Consider the following 17464-nt stretch of genomic DNA (forward strand, 5'->3'; position numbering starts at 1 on the left):
TCTTTCTTTCTATTAAATATATCCAAGGGGTTACTGAGAGAAAAGTCCATTTAGAGCTGTGGTTGTATTTTCTGTACACTCAAAATTAATTCTCTTTCTTAGATGAGACACTAATCAGACAGTTTTAGAGCTTACAAGAAGATAATTAAATAAAAAATGGTTACAGTATCATGAGACACACAAGGCAAGAATTACATGGTTATGGTTACCAGACAAATTTCATCTTGGCCACCATGTAATTAGGGTGTTACAATTAGGCAATGACTATTAACTATGTGTAAAGATATTAACTGCTCATTCATTTCTCTGGGTTATACACTAAAATGCTCATCTTCCTTTCTTTATGATGGGTTGGAAGGATCATTAGTTCCTCAGCAAATCTTTTGCACTGTGGCAATAGAAAGTCTATGAAGTAGTTGGGTACATTAATGAAGGAATTAGTGTATTTAGAAATGAAACAATTTTCACAGAGAAAATGACAAAATTTTGTAGGAGTGGAAAAGTATTTAATAATGATTAACAACTGATGTTCACTTGAAGCAGGAAGAATTTACTTAAGAGGGAAAAACCCGGAACATGAAATCTTTGGTCTTTGATCTTTCCCTGATGTCTTCTCTAAAACTCATTGCTCATCAAGAAATACATCAACATTTGCCTTTATGATTTATTTGTTGGAACACTTCCCAGTTTGTTTAAATCTCAATTGCCTTTTTCTTCCTTGATTTCCCATCTTTTGGTCTCCTTTTTTCTTTCTCCCACCTCTATCCACATGCAGATCTCCTCTGCCAAATTAATGGTTTCTCTGCTAGCGTCACTCTATAAAAACTTAGTTCTTTGTCTGTCTCAGTTCCACAAAGAGAAGACTCTGTGGTTTCAACCCACAGGAAGTCTCAAGCTAGTTGTTAGTGCAGTGTTTGTCCCTTAATCACTGACTTTTTATATGAAGTCATACAAAATACTGCATACAAAGAGACTGGCATCAACAGTTGCTCTAAAATTCTTTCCCCTAAAATTTCATAATATTAAATATGTGCCAGAAGAACAACTCTGATTTAGCATGTTTTTTAAGACAGTGACAACAACTACCCTGAATAACAGAGAAGAGAAAGTTTTGCAAGCTATTTTGTTTGTTTCCCATTCCTAATACTTGAATCTAGCTTAGCCCTGACTAGATTCTGAGGAGTCTGGACTTTGGTGATATTTATAGGGCTTCAGTTATATTTAGGATGAATTCTAACATTTGGTCAACTCAGATTCTGGGCTTCCTGACTCATGATAAGCAGGTCCAAGATTCTATTTCAAATTGATTTCCTGGGGAAAGGCCAGGATAAAAAGAGCCTTTTGGGAATGTTTCAGAAGAAAAGTGGCTCAGAGACAAGAGAGAGCCCTAATGGCTCTGTTAGTTGCTGTCACAAGCCTTCTGAAATAGTTAAACCTGAGCTGAACTATGGTGGATGAAAAATTTGAAGAACAGTCATCAAATGTTTCAGTTGTCCTAGTACGGGAAGTTTTAATTTTTCTGCCATTATCCATAAACTACAGAATTATACACTGGAATTTTGTAATATACATTCATTATCAAACATATGAATTATCATGCAACCCATTAATAGGATTTATGTGGCTAGATAAAATTACACTAGATAACTCCGTACAGTTTCAAAAATTCTCCTGCTCAAGGAGTATCAAACATACGATAACAATTTGTTTTTTGTCACTCAATGCAAGGTTCAACTATCTTAATCTTATCTGAAAATAAGAGTTACATCTTGTATTCATCTTCTAACTAGGCATTATCTACATCAACTCCTTTATTACTACTAAGTGCAGATGTAGAGATTTTGTTCAGTTACTTTTCACCCAAGACTGTATCCAATAATAAAACCTGTCAGTGATGCTGATTGACAAGGTGTTTTCAGTGACGAAAAGTTTTTCTTTTTAAAAAGAAGCTGGTTCAAATATTTTTCCATACTACCCTTCATCTAGAATCACGGATATTATTATGGGTAGTTCAGAAAAGAAGTATTGGTAACAAAGCCATGCAAACAGAAAGAATAGCATTGTCAAAATATCTTCAGATTTTAAAGTAGGCTTGAGAAGGCTTTCCAGAAAGAAGTTATACAATAAAATATAATAATACATTGCTCTTGGTGGCTGTGGATGCTGCATTGATTTGATCCAGTATTTCTCCAAAGTAGGGTTTTATTACTCATGGATTAAGCTGGGTCTTGGCTAAATTATAAAGGAATGAATCTTCTTTCCTTTGTTTTCTTTTGTTCTGCCTTACTCCCCATCTCACTAACCCTCCAAGTCAGTTCTCAGTTTTATTTTAAGCAGGTAGTGTTGCCGTGCTGGTCCAGTTTGTCCTGTTACAAATAAGAGCTAACTGATAACCTCATTTATACTGTAATAAAATGGGAGTTTAAAGTGTTACTATGATAAATATAGTATTTTTAAAAAGAAAACTAGAGAGGGCTACAAATAATACAAAAGAATAAATCTCCACTAATGAAATTCCAGTCATCAATAAAATAAATATTTTAGGGTCTTTCCAGTACCCCTAAATTAATGATGTATAGACAAATACTTGATCTACCTAGGCACCATAAAACTGATTTTGATTGTAGGGATTTTGAAGGAACCACAAACAGTTATCTTATTTTACTTCAATAAATTTATTTTATTTCAATGCTATTGATATCTTTAGCTTTTGGATGATATCCATTTCTAAATATTGTTTCTTCTCCCTAGTGATCTTTCTTTTGTAATAAAGATAAAATAAAAGCAAAAAAGGCCAGATGGATTATTATAATTATACAACATTCAGTTTCATTCTGCAGTTCTTTACATTTGTATTTAGTTACTTAATATTGATTTATTGGTTCTGCTTTCTATATTCTGTATACCTTTGTGTTTCCATGTATTTCTTTGAATTTCTCATATTTGCCATTTCCTATAGTACAATAATATGTCATTATATTCACATGCCACAATTTGTTTAGCCATCTTCACTCAGTAGATACTCACTTTGTTTACAATTTTTGCTACCATGAATGTACTATTATTAATATTTTTGAATAAATGGGATCTTAAAAAGAATCTTTGATCTCCTGTAGGGATATATTTCCAACAATGTATTCTGTGGTTCAAAGGAATGGGAATGGTATTCACTTTCCCCCATGTAACTTCAAATATTCTTCGAGAATGATTGAACCTATTCATAGCCCTCTAATGGTGTATCAGCATGTCTGTCTTCCTAAATTCCCTCTAATATCAACCAGTCCTACCTTGTGTCATCTTTGACAATTTGCTGGATTGCTCAGAGTTTTTTATAACTCAATTTTTTATTACTAGTGATTAGGAACATCTTTCAAATCATTGCTAATAGTTTGCAGAACTTTAAAAAAAATGTTTTTGAACTTTTTATATATGGGGAATGCCTTAGTATTTTTGTTCCTTATCTACCCAACTTTTGCATTCAATCTTCAGAAATATTTGATGATATTTCCCTATTGGTAGTTTCCTCTTACATTATATCTACATTATGCATGCATGTGTGTGTACAAATATAGTTGGATTCCTCCACAGAAAACTAAATTATCTATTTAAAAATATCTCCTTTGTGTTTGGTTCCCTTTCTATCAATACTGTGAATGGCAACTTACTCCATTTTTTTTCTAATCTTTTTTCCCCCAATGATATGTGGCCTTCTTTTAGGAATTTATTGTAGTGTGTGGTAGGAGATGTTGATCTAATTTTTTTTTTTTTTTTTTTTGCCAAACAGCACTTGCTGTCCTTCCCCATGCAATTTGTGTTCTTAACTTTATCACACATTGGTTTACTGTTTTCACTTATTTCTGATTCTTGCTTATCTAGTCTCATTCACTAATTTTCTTTTCAATTTTTTTATTAAAGAGTTTTCATAATGATAGCTTTGTGATATATTTTGTGGTCTGTAGCCATTATTTCTTTTTCATAACTACAGCTTTCATTTTTTCCCTTAATATTCTTGACCTTTAGACTGGTTGAATGAATTTCATAATATTTTATCCAGCTCTTTAAATTAACCCCTTTTTAGTTTGATTGGTATTATACCAAATTTCACCATAATATATGAAGTATCATCATTTTTATTGTATTGATGTGAATAAGCAGGAGCTTTTGTCTTTTTTTTTAGTAATTTGCAATTATAATTATATGTCTTATGTGTGTCTTATAAGATTGATCTGCAAATATTGTATGCATTTGGAAGTTATTTTGAATGGAACTGATATAATCATTTCTTCCCAGTTTCTGTTATAACTGTATTGAAATGCTATTTTTTTCTTTTTTGCAGATACAGTCTGTCTACTCTTATTTTACTGAAAATGCTTATTTTAATTATTTTCTCTCCTACACACCTTTAACATGCCTTTTCCCAGTAGTATAAATAGTACAGCCTATCCTCTGGCTTCTTACCAACCAGTCTATTCTTCTCCTTCCCCTTCCTGAAATTAAAATACTGCAATATCATGCCTTAAGTAGATAGCCCTAAATATATAAAATGGATAATAATTATTCACATTGCAAAAGGAGTCCTTAAACTCAATGACTCTTTTCAATAGTGATTCCCCCCTACAGAATTTAAAATTATCTGATTCCTAGAAATAAATCTATTGTGTAAGAACAATGCTTTGGGGTGTTCCTGGAAATCTTTTCATGTTGTTTCAGAAACTGAAATGTTACCAAACTAGAGTGGGGAAATCCATAATGACAAATAATTTAGAAAGGGATTTTTCCTGTTATACATAATTAAAAGTATTTATTCTGAAACTGGTAGCTATGTGAGCACAATAAAACTGCATAGAGAAAAATACTCTTCCTTCTTCCTCTCTCATCTCTAAAATAGTATAAGCTATAGCCTAGTCTCACACTGTTAGTCACAGAAATTTGGCTTCCCCACACAATGAAAATCAAACTGCAATAATCCAAATAAGTTCCATGTGTGAAAATGTCCAAATTTCCTCTGGCACTTACATAAGCAACTTCCTGTTCACATATATGGGGAAAATATCACTCGTAAAATGTATTGAATGATATCTTTGTTCAGGGAGATGATTGTATTTTTAAAATAACATAAATCCGTGTAGAAGATCTCAAAATTCTGACTATGAAATACACCAAGTAGAAGAAAATAATAACTAGAAATACTTGGGCCAATTATAATCCATAGCTTTTTCTCTTCATGAAATTTTCATAAAGGAAGGACAGAATATTCAGCTTCTGTTTAGTAAAGACATTAAGAATGGGACTTTTCCTCATTTGCTACATTGTTCTGCCATCTGTAGGCCATAGAGTATATTCCTTGGCAAGCAGTTTTACTGGTTGTTAGATATGTTGAGTTCTCGTGTGGCCACTTGATTTTTTGCATATTTTAAAGGGTTTCCTTTGATCTTCAAGACATCCACAGATTTCATAAATATTTTATTGTATACAATATTGAACCAGAAGCTAAGAAAAAACAGTCTCATATGAAAAATATTTTGCTATTTTTCACAAATATGGTCCAATAAGCAATGACTCAGTTTTCTACTATCACTACTTGGTAGATTTTTCTTTTAATTTTAAAGATTTTTACAGTTGGTTTATACTGGGTATAGCAGTAAATGAGGAAACAGTTTGCTACTATATTTAGAAACAATCATAATAGTGAAAGTGGTAACCTGGCTGATGATCAGGATTTAAAAACTTTTCCTAGGTCAAATCAAAGAAATATACGATAAAGTCACTTACTCATAAAAATATAGACTTTTTGTCTCATTCTTAACATTAGTAATACTATCATCATCATCCAAATATCCACTAATCAGCCCTGTCTCTCCCCAAATATGCTATTTAATGTGGCATTATTGCCATATATATATATATATTTAATGTCATCCTTTCTGGATCTATACTTGAATGCTTTTTTTTTCCAAGAAAGAATTCTTATCCCATTGATGAAAATAGAAATACTTTTAGAGAACTTAGAAGAAGGAAAGACAGAGATTGAATTCCACAACTCTACTGTGTGTGACAATGTCCCATTTATATTGTGCATAAACACACATAAATGCCCCATCATGAATGGCTAAAGAAATCAAGAATGATGGAGAAAACAGATGGAAAATAGAAAACATTTCACAGGACAAAGACCTGCTTCATATTTTAATTAATATAGAACAGGCATTGAAGTGAATATTAGGTCAATAAAAATAAAGCAAAATCAGCTTTTGAATAATCATCACATCCAGCAAAAGGTAATAAAAATCAGCTTAAAATTTGTTGTATTAAAGATTCCATTGCAATTTTAAAATACAGGTTCTAGATGGGGAGAAGATTTGGAACTCAAAATCTTGTAGAAGTGAATGTTGAAAACTAAAAATTAATAAAATACAGGTTCTATTTTCAATACTCAGTGTTTAACGAAAGTTCCTCTCCATCCATGTACTGTTTTATCTTGACCCAGAATACCTATAACTGATGAACCATGCATTAAACTGTGTCTTGTACACAGCACTTAGCAGACCTTGCCATTAAATCCAAGCTGTTTAACAACTGGATGTCTATTACTTCAACAAACGAATCAGTGTTGTCATTAGCTGTAACAGACAGGACTAGAGAGTAACCATGTTATTCAGGGCTCTAACGAGACAAAAAATCTGCACTTTTTTCTGTAGCAATAAATGAAAGAAGCCTCATTTAACCTGTTTGAGCCACTGAAGTTCTGTCACTTTCTTAAAATTACAGCTGCATATCTGATCTTTAGTACTTGTAATGGGATAGCCTCCAGCTTATTTGCCAAAGATTTCTGAAGTTGAATTTACTGTGTGCAATTTATCTTAAACACTGGCCAAATTAACTCATTCTTGATACTTCCTTGGATCTTCAGCCTATAGGGACCATTATCTTTTAAGGATCTTTCAGTTCAATAAATGCTCCCAAATGCAAAATTCAGCATTCTAAACCCTTCTGTGGATTTGAACCATTCTTCTGGGAACTTTAGATCTATAAAGCAATAAACTGATTTTATTTATTCACTTAAGATATTTTGCACTTTCCATTTGGGGATTTAATTGGATCTTTACCTCCAGTTGATTATTTAGCAGAGTTATTATTATTTTTGTTTTGTATTTGTTAATTCTCTCTAACTTTCTTACTACAGCCTAAAACTAAATTTATATTAATGACTTCAAGTCTCTTTGTAGAAGAGATAGAATGGAAACTGCTTTGAAAGGTCAAGGTGAATGAAAAAATTTCTGTGGCTTGAACTTGTGGAGCAGATTCTAAGTCTCAGGGTGGAGTGAAGATTCAGATATTTTTGAAACAGAGTTTCAGTCAATTTTAATTTATTACATATTTCCAATGACATTTCTAAGGAATGAGGAATGTCCACTGAGGGATACGCAAATGCTAGCCTAGGTAAGATCCTGAAAATATTATCTCATGATTGTACAAAAAGGAGGTAGTCAAACATTTAAGAAAGTATTTTCACTCGAACATGTGGAGTAGCTAAAATGTTGCTGCTTCATTTGGAAATATTAGTCTGTACTTTCCTCTTTCTAAGAGCAATTTAATGTCCTTATTCTCATTTCAAAATCTTGAATCAAGGTTGTCTTGTTTTGTTCTGTTGTGGTTTTCTGACACTCCCTCGTACCCACTGATCTGGTACTTTAATTACCTGATTACAAGAAATATATCCTTGACTAGTACTACAGCTGTAAATTTTACCTTTTTTTTTAAACCCCATCATCTTTAATCTCACTTTCCTTCTCTATTTTAGAAGTCAACAAGTCAAGACAACATTAAGTGCAAAATAGGTACCAAGGGCCATGTTAAGTGCTGAGGTTGTTTTAAAGGGTAAAAATGGTCCTTGACCTCAAGGAACTCATGATATAATGGGACAGAAAACTTGCAAGCAACTATGTGCAAATAAGATAAATACAGGGTGAACTGGAGAGAATCACAGAGAGGAGGCACTAGCATTAAGGTGTTTGCTCTTGGAGAGTGAGAGGACTCCTTAGATTTAGAATTTCCACAGCTGATTTTGCGCTCTTACCAATGAACCTGTAATATACTCTTAGATGTCTGAAAGTGAAGAGAGAAGACACTGAGATGACAAATCTGGGACAGCTATTATTATTTCAAAGATTCCCTTATATTACTGAAGAGAGACACATTTGAAAGGTTTTGCATTGTGCAATTTGCATCCAAGCAAACAATTTTGCAACAAAACTAACGATGAATGAACAAGAAGAAAAGAAGGCTAACTACCACAAGATATCTGACTTTTATCAAGTTAAGATAAAATTGAATAAAATAAAGAGGGAGAATTCTGAAGAAATCATTGTATCTGCAGGTAATTGGTAAAGGGTATACTAACTTTATTGGATGCTGCAGGAGAGGGACATGTTTGAACATGCTGACAGCTAGGACATTTAGCATTATACCCCTTCACTTGATGATTGATAGCTCAGAAACTCATGGGTTTGTGCAGGTGCCCAGAAGCGTATCTTAGTGAAAATTGACACTTCCTGAGTAGGCTAAATAGAGAAAGTTATAATGCTTACTATTTACCAGTACTAGCTCCATGAGGGTGCTGGTGAAGACCGAGTCCTGGGAAGTTTAGGGTACTAGAGGACTGTATCTTGCTTCATTTTATTATCATTGGATTATTCATAGTCAGAAGTGGGAAAAAAAGATGCTATGGGAACTAGATTTAAACTTTTTTCAAGAAGAAATTAAAAAGACTTTCTAAATATAAACTGATGCTACAATGAAGATAATAGGCTGGTCCTTATTTAACTAAATTTAAAGAAAACAAAACTAAAACTTCAATATCATTGTTATAATGAATGAAAAATTCAGAGAAATATGAATTGATATTCAATAAAGTAAGCAAAACCAGAAAAGAAACAGACAAAATGATTATAATAATGTAAGAAAAAAGAAAAGCACCAACAATAAACCTGAAACTGAACACTGTAATGGTACTGACAAAAACTGGCCCCAAAGAAGTGAAAAAATGCATTTCACTCCATTTGTTGCATATCTGGGGACTATGAATGAAGCATATTTAATGAATTTCATATTCAGATGACATGTTGTTTAGTGTTTCTTAACTGCTTTCTTTTTTATTTTCATTTTTTACATGAATGGTTCACTTTTTATGTGGGAGCAAATTTGGAAATAATAATGGATATCTGAAACAGTTAAGTAACATAACAAATGAGCTCTGGGTCTGAAGTCAGTAAGATTCAAATTCAAAGCTGAGATGGGGCAAAATTATTTTCATGGAAAATATCCATGATACTTCTTCTTTTTCTTCCCTTGCTACTGCATCCTAAGGTCCTCTCGGTCATACACTTTTGCCTGCCTCTCTCTATACCCTGATTCTCTGTCATTGTCATCTGTTCTACTTATGGACCTACTAAGGACCTCTTAGCTTGTTTGTCCACTCCACTACTGACCCTTAGGATTTTGAGGCATTTCCATCTGTCCTCCTTCTGAATTTTTAAAAAACTGTCTCTCCCAGTAAGTCTAAGAGTTCCATGAGAACAAGGAGTATCTCTTTTTTTTCTACTTGTTCTGCTAGTTCTTAGCATATTACATGCAAAGCACTTAATAAATGTTTCATTCATTTATTTATGCAAAGTGTCTCTGAACTTTCTAGGAGGAAAAAATAGATTGATCATTTCTACTTAAGCATGACTGTGAATGAAATTAATTCATGTAAGAGACCTCAGCAGGGACACGTATGAACAGATGAATGTCTCTGGCATTGCTCAAAGGAAGACTCCATGAATTAGTCAAAGAACAAAAGAGAAGCCTCAAAAATATTGAGTGGATCCTCATGGAACATTTTTAAAAAGGCATGGATAAAACTTGTACCATATGAGAAGTCAGATCACATGCTGTATGATTTCCGCCAATGGAGGAAGTGTCTCAGATCCTGCCAAGTACCAAGGGAATGAATATATCAGCCTTTTTAATGGAATAATTTCTGATTGGGGGAAAAGAGAGGGAACTAACATACATTATTAGATTCCCTTAGATTTAAAGTCAGAGAACCTGGATTGATTTTCTGGCTCTGTGAATTATGAAATATATCACCATGGACAAGACAGTAGGTCCACATCCTTGAAAGGAGTGCACTGAACTAGATTATCTCTAATGTCCCTTTCAATATAATTTAGTAGTTATGTCCTGGGTAGTGGTAATCTCAGAACACATCTGTAAAGGTACAGGGGAGATCAGTTTTTGAAAGAACATGAAGTCTAGGGGAAGAAAATGGTATTGAATACTGAGATTAAAGGAGGAAGAGTGCAAGTGAACCAGTCCCTGCATCTCCCTCATACCTTTTGCACTCTGATTGCCAGGGAAGGACACTTCTTTGCATAGAAACACAATATACAATGTTTCACTTTAAAAGTAAAGACTTATGGGTGGATGTGAGACCCTGACTTCAAGGAAGAGGGAAGACTGATGTAACCAAGGGAAAGTGAATGGCTGCAAAGGTTTGGTATGGTGAAATAACCTTTAACTGCTTCTCCCCTATGCAGGATTGGGATAGACCCCAAGCTTACAGAATGCCTTGATTTATCATAATTGTAAATGAGAATTGCCAAAAGATTGACAGAAAAGGAGAAAATGTGTAATATCTCAACAAAAAGTCAACTGGCCTGGAAAATAGAATGGAGAGAGATAATTTAAGAATTATTAGACTACCTAAAAGCCATGATTAAAGAAAAAGCCTAGACATCATATTTCAGGAAGTTATCAAGAAAAACTGCACTGATATCCCAGAACCAGAGGTAAAATAAAAATGGAAAGAAAGCACTTATCACCACTTGAAAGAGATTCCAAAATAAAAACTCCCAGAAATATTGTAATTAAATTTCAGGGATCCTAGATCAAAGAGAAAATACTTCAAGCAGCCAAAAAGAAACCATTCAAAGATGATGGAGCCACTGTCAGGATCAACATGATTTAGAGCTATGATGTAATAGGAGTGGAGGGCTTAGAATTTGATAGCCCAGAAGGCAAAAGGGCTGTGATTACAACAAAAGTAACCTACCCAGAAAAACTGACTATAATCCTTCAAGGGAAAATGAGTATTTAATGAAATAGAGAACTTTCAAGCATTCCTGAAGAAAAGGTCCAAGCTGAACAGCAAATATGACTTCCGCATACAAGACTCAAGAGAAGCATAAAAAGGTAAACATAAAAGATGAATCATAAGTGACCCAATAAGGTTAAAAACTATTTACCTTTCTATAGGAAGATGTTATATCTTTCTAAGAACTTTATCATTATTAGGGCAGATATCAGGATACTACATAGAAAATGTGGGAATGAGTCAATTACGTTGGGATGATCTAAAGAAAATAAATAGAGAAGAAAGAGGGATATCCTGGGACAAGGAAGAGGAAGAACAGGGAAAATTATCTCTCATAAAACATGCATGCAAGAAAGAGCTTTTACAGTGGAGGGAAAAAGGGTGGAGGTGGGGGCAATATTGGAACTTCACTCCTACCTAATTTGGTTCAAAGAGAGAAGCATTGATAAAATAGAAGCAAAACAAATTAGAATCCAGAATTCTAACAATAGGTTGTCTACAAGGAACATACTTGAAAAAGAGACACACATACACGAAGCTGAAATAAAGGACTGGAGCAGCAGCTGTTATGCTTCAACTGAAGTAAGAAAAAAAGATGGGAAGAGCAATCATGATCTCAGACAAAGTAAAAGCAAAATTAGATCTAAATAAAAAGAATAAACAGGGAAGCACTCTGGATATATAAGGAATATATGTATATATGTACACACACACACACACACACACACACACACACACACACATATATATATATATACACACTCATATGTAGTATAGACAATGAAGAAATAGCGTTGCTAAACATATAAGCTCCAAATGGCATAACACCCAAATTCTTAAAGGAAAATTTTTAATGAACTATAGGAGGAAATATACAGTAAAACTATACTAGTGGGATATCTTAACTTTTCCTTCTCAAAGTTGTAATAAATCTAACTACAAAATAAATAAGAAAAAAAGTCAAGAAGATGAATAAGATCTTAAAAGAAACAAATATGATAGATCTCTGGAGAAAACTGAATGGGAATAGAAAGGAATCTACTTCTTTCTCAGCTGTACATGGCACCATCACAAAATTTGGCCAAGTATTAGAATACAAAACCCTTATAACCAAATGCAGAAAAACAGAAATACTAAATGTACTTTCCCCAGACCAGAATGCAATGAGAATTTCATTTGATAAAGAGCAGTGGAAGCAAAAAAAAACTATATAATTTAATCCCAAAGAATTAATGATTAAAAAATTCAAATTATACAATCAATAATTTCATCAAAGAGATTGAGAACAATGAGATAGAATTCCAAAATTTGGGAGATGAAGCCAAAGTAGTACTGAGGGGAAAATTTACATAAATAAAACAAAAAAGAGCAGAACACTGTATTGGGCCTGCAATTAAACAAAAACTAGGAAAAGAACAATTTAAAAATCTCCAAACATTAAAATGGAAATCCTGAAAATGAAAGGAGAGATTAATAGAATTGAAAGTTTAAAAAAAATTGGGCTAAATAAACTAGGGGATGGTTTTATGAAAAATAACACATTGTTTATTTTGATTTTAAAAGAGAAAGAAGAAGATCAAATTACTAGTATCAAAAATGTTGAATGTACCACCAATGAAGATGAAATTAAAGCAGTTATTAGGAGATTTTTTCCCTTTTATTATGCCAGTAAAGCTAGCAATGTAAATGAAGTGGATGAATATTTACAAAAATATAAACTACACAGATGAACAATAGAAGAAATAGAAGACTTAAATAATCCTATCTTAGAAAAATAAATTGAATAAGTCATCAATGAACTCCCTAAGGGAAAAAACCGTGGACCAGATGGATTTCCAAGGGAATTCTGCAAACATATAAAGAATAATTTACCACAATACTATATAAACTATTTTAAAAATAGGCAAAGGAGTCCTACCAAATTACTGTTGTGATGCAAATATAGTGTTGATATCTAAACCAGGAGAGCAAAAACAGAGAAAGAAAACCATAAACTAATTTCTCTAATGGATATTGATTTTAAATTTTAAATAAAATGCTAGCAAGGAGATTACAGTAACATATCACAATGATCATGCACTATGACCAAATGAGATTTATGTCAGGAGTGCAAGGCTGGTTCACTATTAGAAAAAATATAACTGACCATATCAATAAAAAAACAACAAAAATTATGTGATTTTCTCAATAGACATAAAAATGTCTTTGATAATCTATAGCATCCATTCCATTAAAAACATTAGAAAGCATGGGAATAAATGGAGCCTTTCTTAAGATAGGTAGTATCAATATAAAACCAAGAGCAAGCAGTACATGTAAGGAGAAGAAATTTGGAGCTTTCCCAATAAGATCAGGGATGAGCAAAGATGTCAAATATAACCACTATTATTCAGTATTTTACAAGAAATGCTAGAGACAGCAATAAAAGAATAAAAATAAATTGAAGGACTAAAAATAGGCAATGAGGAAACACATCTATAATTCTCTGCAGATATGATAATATACTTAAAGAACCCTAGAGAATAAATTAAAAAATGAATTAAAACAATGAACAACTTCAGCAGAGTTGCAAGGCATAAAACAAACCCCCATAAATCCTCAACACTTCTATATATTACCAAAAAGGTGCAGCAGCAAGAGGTAGAGAAATTCAATTTAAAATAATTGAATACAACATAAAGTACTTGAGATGCTACTTGGCAAGACAAACTTAGGGATTATATGAACATAAGGACAGTTACTTTCCTACAAATAAAGACAGATCTAATCAGTTGGAAAACTATGAGTTGCTATTGGGTTGGTTGAACCAATATAATAAAAATTCGACTTTTACCTAAGTTAATTTTCTAATATAGTGCCATACCTATCAAAATACCATGACTTATTTTATAGAGGTAGAAAAAAATGATAAAATTCATTTGGAAGAACAAAGGACAAGAATATCAAAGGAATCAAGGAAAAAGTGTTAAGGAAGGTGGCCTGTTACAGATTTCAAACTATATTACAAAATGGTAATCATCAAAACAATCTGGTATTGCCTAAGAAATAGAGTAATGGATCAGTGGAACAGATTAGGTATACAATACCCGTTAGGAAATGACCATGATAATCTAGTTAAAAAAACAACAACAACAACAAAGATCTAAGCTTTTGGAGTTATGAACTTACCATTTGACAAAAAGTGCTGTGGAAATTGGAAAGCACTTTGGAAGAAACTAGGTAGACATGGACCAACATCTCATATTGTATATTACATATAAGGTAAAAATGGATAAATGATTTAGATATAAAGGCTGATATCACAAATTAAGAGAGCATAGAATAGTTGACCTGTCAAATCTATGGATAAAGGAAGAATTTAGGACAAAACAAATATAGAGAGGATCATGGGAAGTAAAATGAATAATTTTGATTATATAAAATTAAAGAGCTTTCATACCAACAAAACTAATGAATGCAAATTAGAAGGAAGACAAGAGTTTGGAAAAATGTATATCAAGTTTCTCTGATTTCTCAAATATATCAAGATCTGAGTCAAATTTATAAAAATAACAGTCATTCCCTAATTGACAAATGGCTAAAGGGTATGAACAGGTAGTTTTCAGAAGAAGAAATCAAAGCTATCAGTAATCACCTACAAAAATGGACCAAATTACTGATTAGAGGAAAGCAGACTAAAATAGCTCTGAGATACCATGTCACACCTGTCAGTTTGGTTAACATGATAGAAAAGGAAAATGACAAATTCTGGAGGGATATATAAAAATTGGGGCATGTGCACTGTTGGCGGAGTTGTGAACTAGTTCAACTATTCTGGATAACAATCTGGAACTATACCAAACAGACTCCATATTCATGCTTTTTGACTCAGTGATACCACTACTAAATTTACATGCCAAAAAGATTTTTAAAAGGGGGGGAGGGAACTACTTGTACAAAATTATTTATAGCAGCTCCTTTTGTGGTGACAAAAAATTGGAAATCAAGGAGAGACAGATCAATTGAGGAATAATTGAATAAGTTGTGGTATATGATTGTGAAAGAATACTACTAGACTTTAAGAAATGATGAGCAGGATGGTTTCAGAAAAACCTAGGAAGACTAATATGATCTCATGCAAAGTGAAGTGAGCAAAGCTAGGAGAATATTGTGCAGAGTAAGCAATATTTTAAGGATGATCAACTGTAAAAGACAGCTACACCAATCAAGACAATAATCTAAGACAATTCCCAAGTACCTATGATGAAAACTGCTATCTACCCCCAGAGAGAGAACTAATGAACTCTGAATGCAGATTGAAGCTTACCTTTTTGAACTTTATTTTTATGTTTTATTTTGTTTGCATTTTCATTTGCAACATGACCAATATGTAAATGTGTTCTGCATGACTTCACACATATAAGTGACATCCTGTTGCTGGCCTTCTCAAGTAGAGAGAAAGACTTGGGGGGACAAGAATTTGGAACTCAAAAATTTTAAAAATGATGTTAATTTTTTTTACATGTAATTGTGAAATATTTAATCAAATAAATAAAAATATCTTCAAAAATACTCTTTCAAATAAATGTCAGTCAATATTTAAAGATGTCACTTAATCTGTTGCTATAGTGGTGATAAGTTATTTATTCTATCAGTATGTGATCTGAAGGAAATTTTTAAAAATTATGACTTATTTTCATTAAATTTTTGACACAATGCAACATTGTACAATGATTACTTATTGTCAAATATTCCTGAGGAAGTAGCAGACACTCACAAATAAGATTTCTACCAGGACTTTCACCCTATTACAACATGACTTGCAGTTCATTTTTGGACATTATTTAATGGTGCATTGAATACTGCATAGAAATGACAAAAACATCAAAACTCTTCTGCTCAGCTGCCCCTCACTTTGCAAGGACAGACTTTCTGCATTTAAGTATATTGCATTCTGTGAAAGTCCAAATGAAGAATTAGAAGTTAATTTGACTAAACTGTTATGTATCATCTTAGGTAACATTTAGCATTGGGATTCTGGGCTCTCACTCTAATGTATCAGAAGATTTCCTCAGGAAGATGAAAAGATATGATTATTGTAACCCCACAGCTACTAAAAGCAATTCATTTGACAATATCTAGCATTTACCTTACCAAGACATGATCCTTATTCTAGACACTTTAAAACTATTCCCTTAATTTCATTTTTATGAATGTATTCTGAGTAGCAGGCTAGAATGAATGAAAAACATCAAATTTTTAAAAAATTCATCTCAATAATATTAAAAAAGGACTTGTTATTTCTTTCACTGATGCAAATCTAAAGCATTTGAGTGATGGAGTTCAAAGTCTCATGAATTGGTAGAGAGCTACTTGTTGATTTTCCCTCAGAGGCCACTCTAACTGCTGCAGCCCTCTCGTTATCATGCTAACTTCGCTCACCCTTTTGACTTTTCGAAAAGTAAATATTTAATTTAAAGTCATATATTTGTCGAATGTATATATATGTACGATCTGTGTATCACTTTTGTCTGTTTCAGATTGTATGAAGCAGAATTGTTTGTAAAATTCTAAAGGAGGCAAAATGTATTCTTTGTAAATGCCTCATCTTTTGCATGCTCAGAGCAGTGTACTCATCCTTCCAAGCACCCTCCCACTATGGATCTGACTTCTTCTGTAGCACTCTATACTCAGATTGGCTCTGAGATGCAGAAAACAAACACTCCCCCCCAAATTCTGTGTCTCTTTCTTTGTGATGATCTGATTAATTTATATAAATTATAAAAAAATCAACTTCTGCACAACATATTTGCATTTTAACCAGGGAGTTCAAGGTACTTGAAATCAGCGATTAATGTAAGAATTCTTTCAGACCATGGTGGGGTCTGAATTTAAAGCACTTAATATTCTATACCACGAATTTTCATAACTGAGTACATACTGTGTTGTGATGTGGCGGGCTTACTTCATATGATTCTCATATGGTTATTATTATGTGATAACCAGGCAGTACAGTGGATAGAGCCCAGGTCTAGAGTTAGGAAAACCTGAGTTCAAATCCAGCCTCAGATATGTCTAGCTTTATGATCCTGGGCAAGTCACAAAATTTCTGTCTCAGCTTCATCAACTATAAAATGGGGGTAATAATAACTGTCACTTCACAGAGTTGTTGTAAAGGTAATATTTGTAAAGTACTTTAAAATGTACCTGCCACATAGGTGCTTAATAAATGATTGTGCTTGGCAAAGATACTAGAGTGGTTTGCCATTTCTTCCTCCAGGTCATTTTACAGATGAAGAAACTGAGGCAAACAGGGTTAAGTGACTTGCCCAAGGTGACACAAGTAAT

The 17464-nt window shown here is 33.0% G+C and overlaps 1 protein-coding gene across 3 annotated transcripts in view; it reads right to left on the reverse strand.

Annotated features, from left to right (window-relative positions):
- Nucleotides 1–17464, reverse strand: part of ROBO1 (roundabout guidance receptor 1) — a 1297074-nt gene that overhangs the window by 874207 nt on the left and 405403 nt on the right. The gene's annotated exons all lie outside the window — the stretch shown is intronic.

The sequence above is a fragment of the Notamacropus eugenii genome, chromosome 6 (assembly GCF_028372415.1).
Source record: "Notamacropus eugenii isolate mMacEug1 chromosome 6, mMacEug1.pri_v2, whole genome shotgun sequence".
NCBI classification, from domain to species: domain Eukaryota; kingdom Metazoa; phylum Chordata; class Mammalia; order Diprotodontia; family Macropodidae; genus Notamacropus; species Notamacropus eugenii.